Genomic DNA, 13,371 nt, shown 5'->3' with positions numbered 1-13,371 from the left:
GGATTAGGACTTGATTGGATTGGATTAAATTAGATTGAATTGGATTAGATTTGATCGAGGACATGATTGATTCAGATTAGGATGACACCTTAGCCTTTAGATTAGGACTTTGGTGGGAATTGATGATGAATTGGAGTAAAGGATTGGATGATTGAATGTTGAAGGATTGGATAACCGGATTAGAAAGATGGATGGATTTGATTGATTGGAATTTTGGATATTTGATTGAATTAGAGGAAGAATGAATATTGGTTGAGGAAGGATGATTGTTTGAATGGATGAAAGTGGATTGGGGATTGGAGAATTACTTAGATAGATAGAAATGGACTAAAGATTTGATTATTACAAGATGAAATTTTGGAAAGGAGGATTGATTGGTTGGAGGAATGATTGACTTGGCAAGAGATATCAAGTAATGAATACACGTTGGCCACTGACGCACATAGAGAATCCAAAACACAACATGCTACCCTAAGGAGTTGGATGAGGAGGAAAACCTTTTCTTGCTGACTCGGGTACACACCCAATAGCTAATTAGAATACGACTACTAGATCTCACACAATGGATTCCCAATGTCGTATTAGCCAACTCCAAACACTAATGGGGGCACAATATGACAAGTTTCTTGGGGGAGTTACTATCTCCCTTGCACAAAGATTATCCACCTTTCAGAGGTGAACTGGGTCGCTTCTATTCCTAGGGTTTTAAGTATGGATTTCCGTTTGAAGACTACTCCTTGTAGTCATGCAAGTTCGAATGAGGCCTATAGCCTTACAAAGTACTAAGAAAGATGTAGTCACGCAAGCGTGATTGAGACCTCAAGGGGCCCTACAAAGTGCTCAATATGAGAGTGAACTCTCAAATAGCTCTGTCCTCCGAAACTTTCATCTTAAGAGGCCTATTTATTGTAGTGAGTTGGAATGCCCAAGTCTGATTGTACTCACTTGGGTCGTTCCCCTCTCACCAATGCCTAAGCAATCGGGAGGGCAAGCTCGCTAAAGGTAAAACGTGCAAGCAAACAAGAAAAGGTTTGAGGGTCAGGATTTTTGATTGTCTATGTAGAGAAGAGCATACTCTCCTACCTCTATACTTTCCTCAAACACAAAAGCAAGAGTTCTTTTACCCCTAATTAGATCTAGGTGCCTAGAGATTAAGAAAGACACAATGTTTAGTTGGATTTCCTTAGGAAACTTGCAGAAAATTAGATTAGTAGTTTTGTTTATGTCTTTGATCGCTCAAGCAGGACCTGCAAAAATAAAAAATTTGATTAGTAGACAAAATTCTGCAGAAACAATGCTTGCGCTTTTCTGCAGACACTCGTACTGAAGCGCATGCGGAGGCGCTGAAATGCCTACATGTGTGCTAAAGGGGGTCTGAAAAGAAAAATGCTGAAAAGCACAAAATTTAAACAAACACAAAATATACTTGAGGCAGGTGCGCTATTCCAAGGGTAGTCGCACCGAAGCAGGTTAGTGAACAAAAAATTTAAATTTCAAAAATTCAAAAATGGGCGGGATTTTGTTGGAGCACCCACGCTATTCGCAGAGTGCTCGCGCTAAAGCGACAGTTCCAAAATAAAAAGGATAGCTAGATGCAAAAACTAAATAATCTTTTTATTTTTTAATTTTTTATCTTTTTAGTGTGTTTTTCAAATATTTAATGCTAGAATAAAAATGGAAGATGGAAGAATATAAGAGAGAAGCAGTAGGATGAAGCTGGAAGCGGACGCGTTGTTCCCATTGTTGGCATTTCAATAGAAAAGAGATTGTTGGCATTTCAATAAGGATATTGAGAAGGTTGTTGGAGATTATTGATATAATTGAAGAAGGATGATTACTATCTTAATAATATTATTTTGTCATTGATGTCAAGAAATTGATTTTCTGATTCAAGTATGATGTTGTCATATCTTGAGATGTATGTTTTGATGAGTATTAAGAGGTCGGTAAGTGACACAGAAAGAATGTGATAATAAAGGGGAGAAATAAGTTATTCAATGGGCAACTATTACCGAGTTAGACAATGATGAGATCATGTTGTTTTGATTGTTTTTATATCCTACATATGTTGTTGATTATAAGTTTAAAACTGCATTATGTCACCGAGCAAAGAACCTAGTCGGTAAACCCTAAGGTACCTAGTCAGTAAACCCTAAGGTTATCGATATCGGTTAAAGAAGGCAGAATGTTAACCAAGTGAAGTTCAGTATTAACCGAGTAACAACCGATTTATAATAGATCGCATTGGATGGATAAAAGCATTATTTAATGAAGGATGCTGATGAGCTGGAGATGAATAGATGATTGGTATGTCGTGCAAGAAGTTTGTTAAGAATCGACGACATGGAAAATACAAGAGGAAGATCTACAACACAGATTGAACCGCAATAACCTAGCACAAGTCCCTAGGAAGGAATACAAGTTCCAAGGCGAGGTAAAACATTTTCAGATTGAAGGATACATTGAACTTAGTCAAGTTTGATGATCTGATGGCTAAGATTGATCATGGGAAATGTGATCAAGGAGATTAAGCAGTTAGAAATTGTTTATAAATAAGGAATTGTTGATAAACAATGTATGCACAGTGATGCTACAGGAATGTTTACCGAGCACAGAAGCTTGAAGATCTGATTAAAGAACAGATTGAGAAGCTCAGCAAGCCCATCAAGGGACTAGATAAGTCTTATGACAAGATTGTTTTGAGCAAATAGAATCTTCTTTAGCATTTCAGATGTGAAGTTGCAGATATATTTTATTACTGTTATTTATTTTGTAAGTGATAGGAAATCTCTTAACCAAGTGGACCTAACAGTCTTATTTGTAAACCCTCTAGCAAGGTAACATTCTAAATGAGTGTTTGAAATCCTTTGACAAGGTCACTTCTAACAAAGTGCAAGACTTTAACAAGTCTGAGGGAAATCCCTTAACCGGGTCACATCTAGAAATGTGTTTGTAATCTTTAACAGGATTAGCTTTTAACCGAGCATACTCTAGAAGGGTATATTTCTTAGTGGGCCCGAAATCCCATAGTGGTTTTTCCCTATTTGGGTTTCCACGTTAAATCTGGTGTTATATGTGTTGTGATGTTATCTGTTCACGAGTTTGAATGTTTTACAGTTTTGGTTATATATTCTGAAGTATAAGCTACCAAGGTTGAATCTGTTGAATATATTGAAGATTAAGTTTGTATGATTCACCCCCCCCCCCCTCTCTCATCTTATTAACTATTGGCATTAGAGCTTTACAATTGGTATCAGAGCTTTGGACTCCGGAAAAAAAGTTTAAAGGTACTTGAGGCAAAGATCCGAAGATGTATAAAAGGGATGGACCAAAGCTGAACAAGTCAAGTTTCTCCACATGGCAGAAAAGGATGAAACTGCATTTATCAGGAATTAGAGAATATGCAACATATTATCTGGAGAATGATTACATAGCACCTAGCACCAAACTGATGACCATGGAAGAGATAAAGGCAAAGCAAGAACATATTCAAGCTATGATTGAAATAACATCAGCATTGACTGACTCAGAGTTTAATGATCTAGAAGGCTATAATGATGCAAAAGCAATGTGGACCAAGCTCATATTTGTGTATGGTGGTGATTAACATGTTTAGAGAGAAAAAGTAGATAGTCTAAGAGGACAACTTGAATCCATGAGAATGAATGAAGGTGAGAACATAACACAATACAGTACAAGGTTAAAGGAAATTGTAATCAAATTAAAGGAGCAGGAGGAACTATTGAAGAAAAGGATGTAACAAGTAAGTTGTTGAGAACCCTTCTACCTGCTTATGCCATTCGAGTCTATGCAATCAATGAATTAAGGTCTGTACCAAACATGCCAGTCGCTTTGGATGCCACTATCGGTAAGCTATATGTATTTGAGTTAAGTAATTTTGATAACAGTGGGTCTTCGGTAAATAAAGTTGAATTTGCATTCAGTTCTTTACATATTGATGAATCTGATGACTATGATAGAATGAATAAGTATTCTGAAGGAAATCATAGTGGAGCAAGTGAGATTTCGTAAAAACATGGAAGAAGTACACAAACTGTATGAGGAAATCAGAAAGCAAGAAGAGTTTGAAGCACTATTGGCCAAAAGGTTACCGAGAAGCAAAGGTAAGTGTAAAGGAAAGCTACCTTTGAAATGTTTCAATTGTGATAAAATAGGACATATGGCCTCTAACTGCCCTGACAAAGAATCTAGTGAAAAAAGAGAATATCGAGAAGACAGATAGAAAGACAATCACTACAGAGGACACCGAGACTTCAGGAGGAGAGATAGAAAGACATGCCTAGTAGCTAATGAGGAATCCAACGATGATAAATTTGATGAAACTGATACAAAGGAAGTTGTTTATGTGGCTATTAAAGATGGATCAGATGAAGAAATGTATGAAGAGAAAGCCCTAATATCTCACATAAATAAAAATGATTCTTGGATCATAAGCAGTGGATGCTCACATCACATGATAGGTGATAAACACAAGTTTGTTAAATTAGAAGACTATGATGGAGGATATGTAAGATTTGGTAATGATGAACCATGTCCGGTGAAAGGTAGAGGATCTATAACACTTCTTGACAATGCTAAATGTGATGATGTATACTGGGATGAAGGTTTGAAATACAATTTGTTGAGTGTAGCACAGCTAAACAATACAAGATACCGAATAGAATTCCAGAAGGGATGTGTCAAAGTTCATGACAAACATGGAAAGTTGGCTACTACTGGGACACAAACAAAAGGTAATACATTTCATCTTGACTCAACTCGGAACAAATGTCTATATGCAAAAATAGAAGATACCTGGTTATGGCATAAAAGGTTTTGTCATGTAAATTTTGATAATCTGATCAAAATAAGTAAGAAACACCGAGTAAGAGGTCTACCAAGCTTGGAAAAACCTGAGAATGCTATGTGTCGAGGATGCCAGATGGGTAAGATGACAAGATCAAGCTTTACAAGTAAGTCCTACACTTCTAAAGGAATTTTAGATCTTGTACACACTGATCTTTGTGGTCCCATGAAAGTTCAAAGTTATTATGGTGATAAATATTTCATATTATTTGTGGATGATTACTCAAGGATGATGTCAGTTATGTTTTTAAAAGAAAAATCAAAAGCTTTTCAAATGTTTAAATGGTACAAGGCAAGAGTTGAAAATGAAATAGGGAGACAGTTGAAATGTCTTAGATCTGATAGAGGAGGAGAGTTCACTTCTGATGAATTTAACTTATTTTGCAATGATCATGGTATAAAAAGGCAAGTATCTACACCAAGAACTCCACAACAAGATGGGATAGCTGAGAGAAGAAACAAATCAATTATAGACTGTGCTAGAACCCTGATGATAGAAAAGAGGGTACCTCAAACATTTTGGAGAGAAGCAATCAGCACTGCAGTTTACACCCTGAACCAAGTACACCTAAAGAAAGGAACTTTGAAGACTCCATATGAAATCTGGTATGACAAGAAACCTAATGTAAGTTATTTTAAAATCTTTGGAAGTAGATGTTATGTTCACAAAGATGATAGAAATGGAAAGTTTGATCAGAAAAGCGAGGAAGGAATATTTCTTGGTTATTCTTCTAGAAGTAAAGCATTTAAATGTCTGATCAAATCATCTAACAAACTAGTAGAAAGTGCAAATGTGAAAATTGATGAATTCGCAGAAAGAAATGATGAAGGAAATTCCAAAGAACTAGAAAATTATGAAGAATTTGTTTATGTTCAACCGAGAAATCCTACCGAGAAAGTTGTTGAAGAAAATGAAGATAATATCCAGTTACCGAGTGATGAAGAAGATCATACAGAGCCTACCGAGCCTATATTAGCCAAATATGTCAGAAGAAATCATGCATCATGTCAGATTATAGGAGATACGGATGATCCAGTGATGACAAGGAACAAACTGAGACAAAACACATGTCTGATATCTGAATTTGAACCAAGAATAGTAAAAGAGGCATTTAACAATGAAGATTGGGTAAATGCTATGACAAAAGAGATTGATCAAATCAAGAAGAATGAAACATGGACATTGGTCCCAAGACTGAAGGACAAAAATGTAATCGGTACAAAGTGGATTTTTAGAAACAAGCTAAATGAAAAAGGTGAGGTCATTCGGAACAAAGCAAGACTAGTTTGCAAAGGTTATGCTCAAGAAGAAGGAATAGATTATGGTGAGACTTTTGCACCTATGGCTAGACTTGAGGGAGTATAAGAACATTGTTGGCATATGCTGCTTTCAAAAATTTCAAGGTATATCAAATGGATGTTAAATCTACATTTTTGAATGGTATACTAGAAGAAGCAGTTTATATTGAACAACCTGAAGGATTTGTTGAAGACACGAATAAAGATCAGGTATGTAAATTGAACAAAGCTTTATATGGTCTGAAACAAACACTTAGAGAATGGTATGAAAGACTGCACTCTTATTTGATCAAGATTGGATTTATAAGGACAAGTGAAAACAACAATATGTACATGAAGAATGATGAGGACAATGGAATACTGATCTCAGCCACATTTGTTGATGATATTATTTTTTGTGGAAATGATTCTCTATGCAAGAACTTTGGAAATGAAATGTGCAAAGAATTTGAGATGTCATTAATCGGTGAAATAAAGTATTTTATAGGTTTACAAATACTCCAAATGAAAGATGAGATTTTCATTACTCAATCCAAGTACATAAAGGAAATCTTGAAGAAATTTGGAATGGAGGATTCTAAACCTGTAAGTACTCCTATGACTACTAACTGTAAACTATCAAAGAATGATGAATCTGTATCTATTGATGAGACACTTTACCGATCTATGATTGGAAAGTTGCAATATGTTGTTCATAGCAGACCAGATATAACACATGCAGTAGAAATAGTTGCAAGATTTTTTGCAGATCCCAAAGAAACCCATATGACAGCAATCAAGAGAATTTTCAGATACCTAAGAGGCACTGAAGACTATGGCTTAGTATATGAAAAGAGGAATGATTTTGATTTAAAAGTTTATACTGATGTTGATTGGGCAGGAAACATTGATGACAGGAAAAACACAAGTGGTGGAGCTTTCTTTTTGGGAGATAGACTAGTAAGTTGGCTTAGCAAGAAACAAGGATGCATTTCATAGTCAACAGCTGAAGCTGAATATGTCGCTACAGCATTGAATTGTACCAATATAGCATGGATCAAGCAACTGTTGGAAGGTATAAATGAGAAAGTTACCGAGCCAGTAACTATATTCTGTGATAATACTAGTGCCATTAACATTTCAAAGAATCTGGTAATGCACTCTAAGACAAAACATATCTCTATAAAGTATCATTATCTCAGAGAAGAAGTTCAAGAGAAGAAAGTTGTGCTGGAATATATCAGTTCAAAGGAGCAAATAGAAGACATCTTCACAAAGCCACTGCCAAGGGACACTTTTGAGTATCTCAGAAGCAAGTTAGGGGTCCTACCCCTATCTTCTACTCACTGAAAGAGTTCGGTGAAAGCATCAATTCGACGACTCCATAGAATATTATTTGTGGATTGATGCTGATTTACGCACTTTAGGAGGTTTTCTAAAGGTGTGCAGGAAATAGTGAATAGAGACAAGTTGCTCTGACCGCGACTGAAATGATACATGTGTAACACATCAAGGAAATTACTTCACAATGGAAGAAACCATGAATTAGTTTTTTTTCTTTTTGGCATTGTTGCCAAAGGGGGAGAAGACTAAATGGAGAAGATAGACTAAATGGAGAATATAATAGAAGACTAATGACAGGGGGAGAAGACTTCGGGAGAAGGTTTAAACAGCTCAAGGATAACAGGAAAAGTCTAACAACAATTTGAATCCGAATTAGTTGGTATTTCCATTTAAAATTGGTTTTGTCATCAATGCCAAAGGGGGAGATTGTTGGCATTTCAATAGAAAAGAGATTGTTGGCATTTCAATAAGGATATTAAGAAGGTTGTTGGAGATTATTGATATAACTGAAGAAGGATGATTATATTATTTTGTCATTGATGTCAAGAAATTCATTTTCTGATTCAGTATGATGTTGCCATATCTTGAGAAGTATGTTTTGATGAGTATTAAGAGGTCGGTAAGTGACACAGAAAGAATGTGATAATAAAGGGGAGAAATAAGTTATTCAATGGGCATCTATTACCGAGTTAGACAATGAAGAGATCATGTTGTTTTGATTGTTTTGATATCCTACATATGTTGTTGATTATAAGTTTACAACTGTATTATGTCACCGAGCAAAGAACCTAGTCGGTAAACCCTAAGGTACCTAGTCAGTAAACACTAAGGTTATAGATATCGGTTAAAGAAGGCATAATGTTAGACGAATGAAGTTCAGTATTAACCAAGTAACAACCGAGTTATAATAGATCGCATTGGATGGATAAAAGCATTATTTAATGAAGGATGCTGATGAGATGGAGATGAATAGATGATTGGTATGTCGTGCAAGAAGTTTGTTAAGAATCGACGAAATGGAAAATACAAGAGGAAGATTTACAATACAGATTGAACCACGATAACCTAGCACAAGTTCCTAGGAAGGAATACAAGTTCCAAGGCGAGGTAAAATGTTTTCAGATTGAAGGATACATTGAACCTAGTCAAGTTTGATGATCTGATGGCTAAGATTGATCATGGGAAATGTGATCAAGGAGATTAAGCGGTTAGAAATTGTTTATAAATAAGGAATTGTTGATAAACAATGTGTTTATAAATAAGGAATTGTTGATAAACAATGTATGCAGACAAATGTATGCACAGTGATGCTACAGTAATGTTTATCGAGCACAGAAGCTTGAAGATCTGATTAAAGAACAGATTGAGAAGCTTAGCAAGCCCATCAAGGGACTAGATAAGTCTTATGACAAGATTGTTTTGAGCAAATAGAATCTGCTTTAGCATTTCAGATGTGAAGTTGCAGATATATTTTATTACTGTTATTTATTTTGTAAGTGATAGGAAATCTCTTAACCGAGTGGACCTAACAGTCTTATTTGTAAACCCTCTAGCAAGGTAACATTCTAAATGAGTGTTTGAAATCCTTTGACAAGGTCACTTCTAACAAAGTGCAAGACTCTAACAAGTTTGAGGGAAATCCCTTAACTGGGTCACATCTAGCAATGTGTTTGTAATCTTTAATAGGATTAGCTTTTAACCGAGCATACTCTAGAAGGGTATATTTCTTAGTGGGTCCAAAATCCCATAGTGATTTTTTCCTATTTGGGTTTCCATGTTAAATTTGGTGTTATATGTGTTGTGATGTTATCTGTTCATGAGTTTGAATGTTTTACAGTTTTGGTTATATATTCTGAAGTATAAGCTACCAAGGTTGAATCTGTTGAATATATTGAAGATTAAGTTTGTATGATTCATCTCCCCCCCCTCTCTCATCTTATTAACTATTGGCATTAGAGCTTTACACCCATGGTGCTTGCGCTGTTGTGTAGACCTGCAAAAGGGTTGGTAAAAAAATTTCAAACTCCTATCCCACGCGCTAAAGCACGTGCGTGCACGCCAAAGTAGGCAACGCTCATGTTGATCTCGTGGTGGTCTCACTGTTTTGCAGTCGCTTGCGTTATTTCGACACCTGCAAGCAAAAACTTGCAAAAAATGTTAAATTTAGGGACATGGGTCCTACCGGGCATGCCAGAATGAAGAGGGAAAAAAATGTAGCAAGGTAGGATCAGATGGTTAGTGTTGAAATAAAGCGTTCAAATGAACAAAATATATAAAAAAATAAAATGACGATTTATACCTTGCTAATATCTTGCTTTCTCCTTAGGATTGGACCTTCGGTGAATTGAAGAATGTGCCTCTTCCTCACTTGAGTAGAGTGGTCCTTGATGAGTGTGTGGAATTCTCTCCAAGGTATCAACAAGGTAGATTGGATTTGATATGATTTGATAAGATTTTAGATGGATTTGGATTGGAAGAATGAAGGAAGAAGAGAGGAGAAATGGGCAACATGACAATGCATGAGAAGTGGATCCTTTGAGAGGAAATGATCATCCAACTTATAGATTGGAGAAGGCCAATGAAGGGCCAAGATTGATTTGCCCATGAAGGGTTGAGATTGATTTGAAATGGAAGGCATGGATCGAGGATGCCTTGGGAAAATAAATAGGAATGTAAAATTCCTTGAGAAGAGGGGGGAAAAGGAATTTGAATTTCAAATTGGGGAATTAAAAATTCCAAAAAAAAGGATGCATTGAGGGATTCAAAGAAATTTGAATTTCTTTGAGAGGTTCAATGTTTTTGATTACGGGAAAAATAGGTTTTGAAGGGATCCCAAAACCCTTTACAAAATATCCTTAAAAGATAATAGCATTAAGAAACATGAAAAAATATTCTACCAAAAAACCAACACAGTTCTGGGCAAAAATCAACATAAAAGCCCAACAAAACCAACAATATCCAACCATAATAGAAAAAAGACAAAAGACAAATTACTTAATGTTTTTTAGGGCATTAGCCAAATTTCTGCTAATCCCTTGCAAATCTTTAATATTATCCCTAAGCTTAGGGATATCCTTGGAAGAGGCCACAACAACTTTTTCACTCTCGCCCTTGTTCTTTTTGCCGCACCACCAGGAGCACTTTCCACTGTCCCTACCTCAATAGCATCCTCATCAATATCTAGGTCCACAACATGTTTGGAGGTGCCTGAGCCATCAAGGAACTTGGTAATTTCCTCTAAATTCTTAGTCACAAAGGTAAGGATATCCAGAATCATTACTAAAAGGTTTTTCATAGTTGTTTTTCCTTCCTCCAGTTGACTAATCTGAGCTTCTAGCTTCTCCACTTTTTCCTCCATACCCTTTTTCCACCACTCTTGGTTCATTTTAGCTTTCTTTCCTTTCTCCTCTTGTTGCTTATCAATTTTTTCCAGATTCTTGATTCCTTCATAAACCCACTTGTCAAAACCCATTCAAGCCTCGAACTGGTTTTTGAGTTTATCCAAAATCATCCCCTCTCCAGCTTTATCCTGATCTATGCTTGAATTCTCCTTGTCCTTCTCCTACTCAATTTCCCTTTCCCTTTCCTCATTAATCTTATTGTCCTGCTCCTCCATTGGTTGGCTATTAACATTACCTATACTCACACTATGGGTAGGACTATTCTGATCAGAAACATCTTTAGGTCCTCCTTCCTCTTCTCCCACTTCCTCTTCTTTCCAACTCTCCTCTCCTTCAGACTCATCGGTCTCCATCTCGCTTCCATCTTTTCCAATGTCCTCTGAATCAGTCTTTGTATCCTTTTGATTACCCTCGTCCTCTTGAATTTTCTCCATAGTGGCTTTTTTGCCCTTTTTTCTCTATGTCAACTCATCCTTGCTAGGCCCACCTTCCTCCATCTTCCTTTTTCCTTTCCCCGGCGACACCGACAATCTCTTGTTTTCCTAGATAGCTAGAATCTTGCAATGCTCATAAATGAGCAAAATAAGGCCACAATGAAGCATAGGAGAAGAAGGGCTCTTGCTATGCTCATTCAGAGACCGCGACAGAGATCTAAAGAGGTAATAGGGCAGAGAAATCCTCTTCTCATGTCTAAAATGAATTAAAAGCACAAAATGGTATGTGTGGACCTTGGTAAAACAACCCTCCACAGTAATATATTTCATAATTGCATCAAGCACACAACCTTAGATTTTCTTAATATTGGAAGCATCATAATACCCCCTCGTGGCTTTTCAATGTTGATGTGACATGAGTGGGAATATAAAATTGGAGGATAATGATAATCATGATTATGAGAGATTTTAGAAGGATTAATTAGGTTAAGTGGGATTAGGAAAAAGTGATTTGTAGGAATCACATGACTAGTTTAAATAATGAGAATTAATTAACTGAGTGGGTTTAGAGGAAATAATTATTGAGACGACTTTAGAAGAATTGGGGAATAATTAATTTATTTGATTAATTTATTTAATAGACAATAGAGACGAGATTAATTAAATTAGATTTAATTAACACCAGGAGGAATAAGGATAACACAATTAAGTTAATTAATTATGTTGATAGGATTAAATTAATTAAATATTAATTTTAGGTGTCTACACTTTAAACATACTACGCATATTAACCGAGTATATAAAAGTCATTATTAAAATATGCCACGCAGGGAAAAGGATAGTTAAGTCAAGGAATAACTGGAAACCGTAACTATAAGCCGAAAGACCTTTAGGGCCATTCAAAAAACCAAAAAAACAACCCATAAAAAAAACAGCTACTTTTTGCCATGGCTCCTTTTGGGGAGGATCTTCCTTGCCCATTCTTTGGTGAGGAATTTAAAGAGGTCCTTATAGTCCTCATCCTCCTTTCCTTTACCTTTGAGGGTGCTTTCTTGCAAGAGACAAAGAGTGGTCGTAGAGCTATGCATGACATTCAGAGAAAACCTGGAGACATCATGCAACTTGTTCTCAATGGCCTCCATTCTGCTGGTAAGTTCCTGCAAGTTTTCAATCATGCCATCCACTTTCTTCTCCAAATCTGTCACTTTGCTTTCTGCTTTCTCCTTGATGTTGCTCACTTCCTCCGCCACCACTATCTTTTCAAATCTGAGAGTAGGGGACAAAGAGTTTTCTCGAGATTTGGGACCAGCATCCAGGCTAATGGAATTTAAGGTCTCTCAGACATGGGTGGAAATGAATTTGTTCGATGGTGAAAACCACTCCTTGTGGTGTCTTGGGAAAGTACCATGATTAAAAATTTACAAACAAGTGTCATGTATAGTAAACAATTGCTCTAATTTATGAGCATGCACCACTTTATAATTGCATCCCACCCATCTCTTCATCCCCAAATGACCAACACTGATCCAAATTTTTAACTTGAATCACTAAAAAGTGACATATATGTTTTGAGTTTTGAAATCATGTAAACTAACAAAAAAAATATTTTTTAGTGTATTTTATGTCTGTATTTTTTTAGAAAAAATAAAAAACATTTGAATGTAGATTTTTTGTAAAATTGACACTATAATTTAGTTGGTGATTAACTGCCAAAAAATGAAGTTAAATGGGACATCACTCTTTACATAATATATTTTATTTTTTGCCCTTCAATATTTTGTATGTATGTACAACTTGAAACTTTAGGTGCATGATTTTTTTTTCAATTTTGATAAATAAAATTTAAACAAGTATTAAAATGTGTGTGTATTAAAAACATAATCATTTTTTGTTGGTAGTGGCATGGTGTCATGGTTAAGTTGTGGTGTTGTTGTTCTTGCCATCAAGGTTCAAACCCCACTAAGGTGGTATTGTTGAATGTTTAAATGGGGATGATGTCCTCCATTTGTGACCTCACTGATTCATAACTTTGCATCAAAAGTGTTAAC

This window comes from Cryptomeria japonica, chromosome 1, assembly GCF_030272615.1.
Source record: "Cryptomeria japonica chromosome 1, Sugi_1.0, whole genome shotgun sequence".
Lineage (NCBI taxonomy): Eukaryota > Viridiplantae > Streptophyta > Pinopsida > Cupressales > Cupressaceae > Cryptomeria > Cryptomeria japonica.
The sequence above is the reverse complement of the archived record's forward strand: the minus strand, read 5'-3'. Positions refer to the sequence as shown.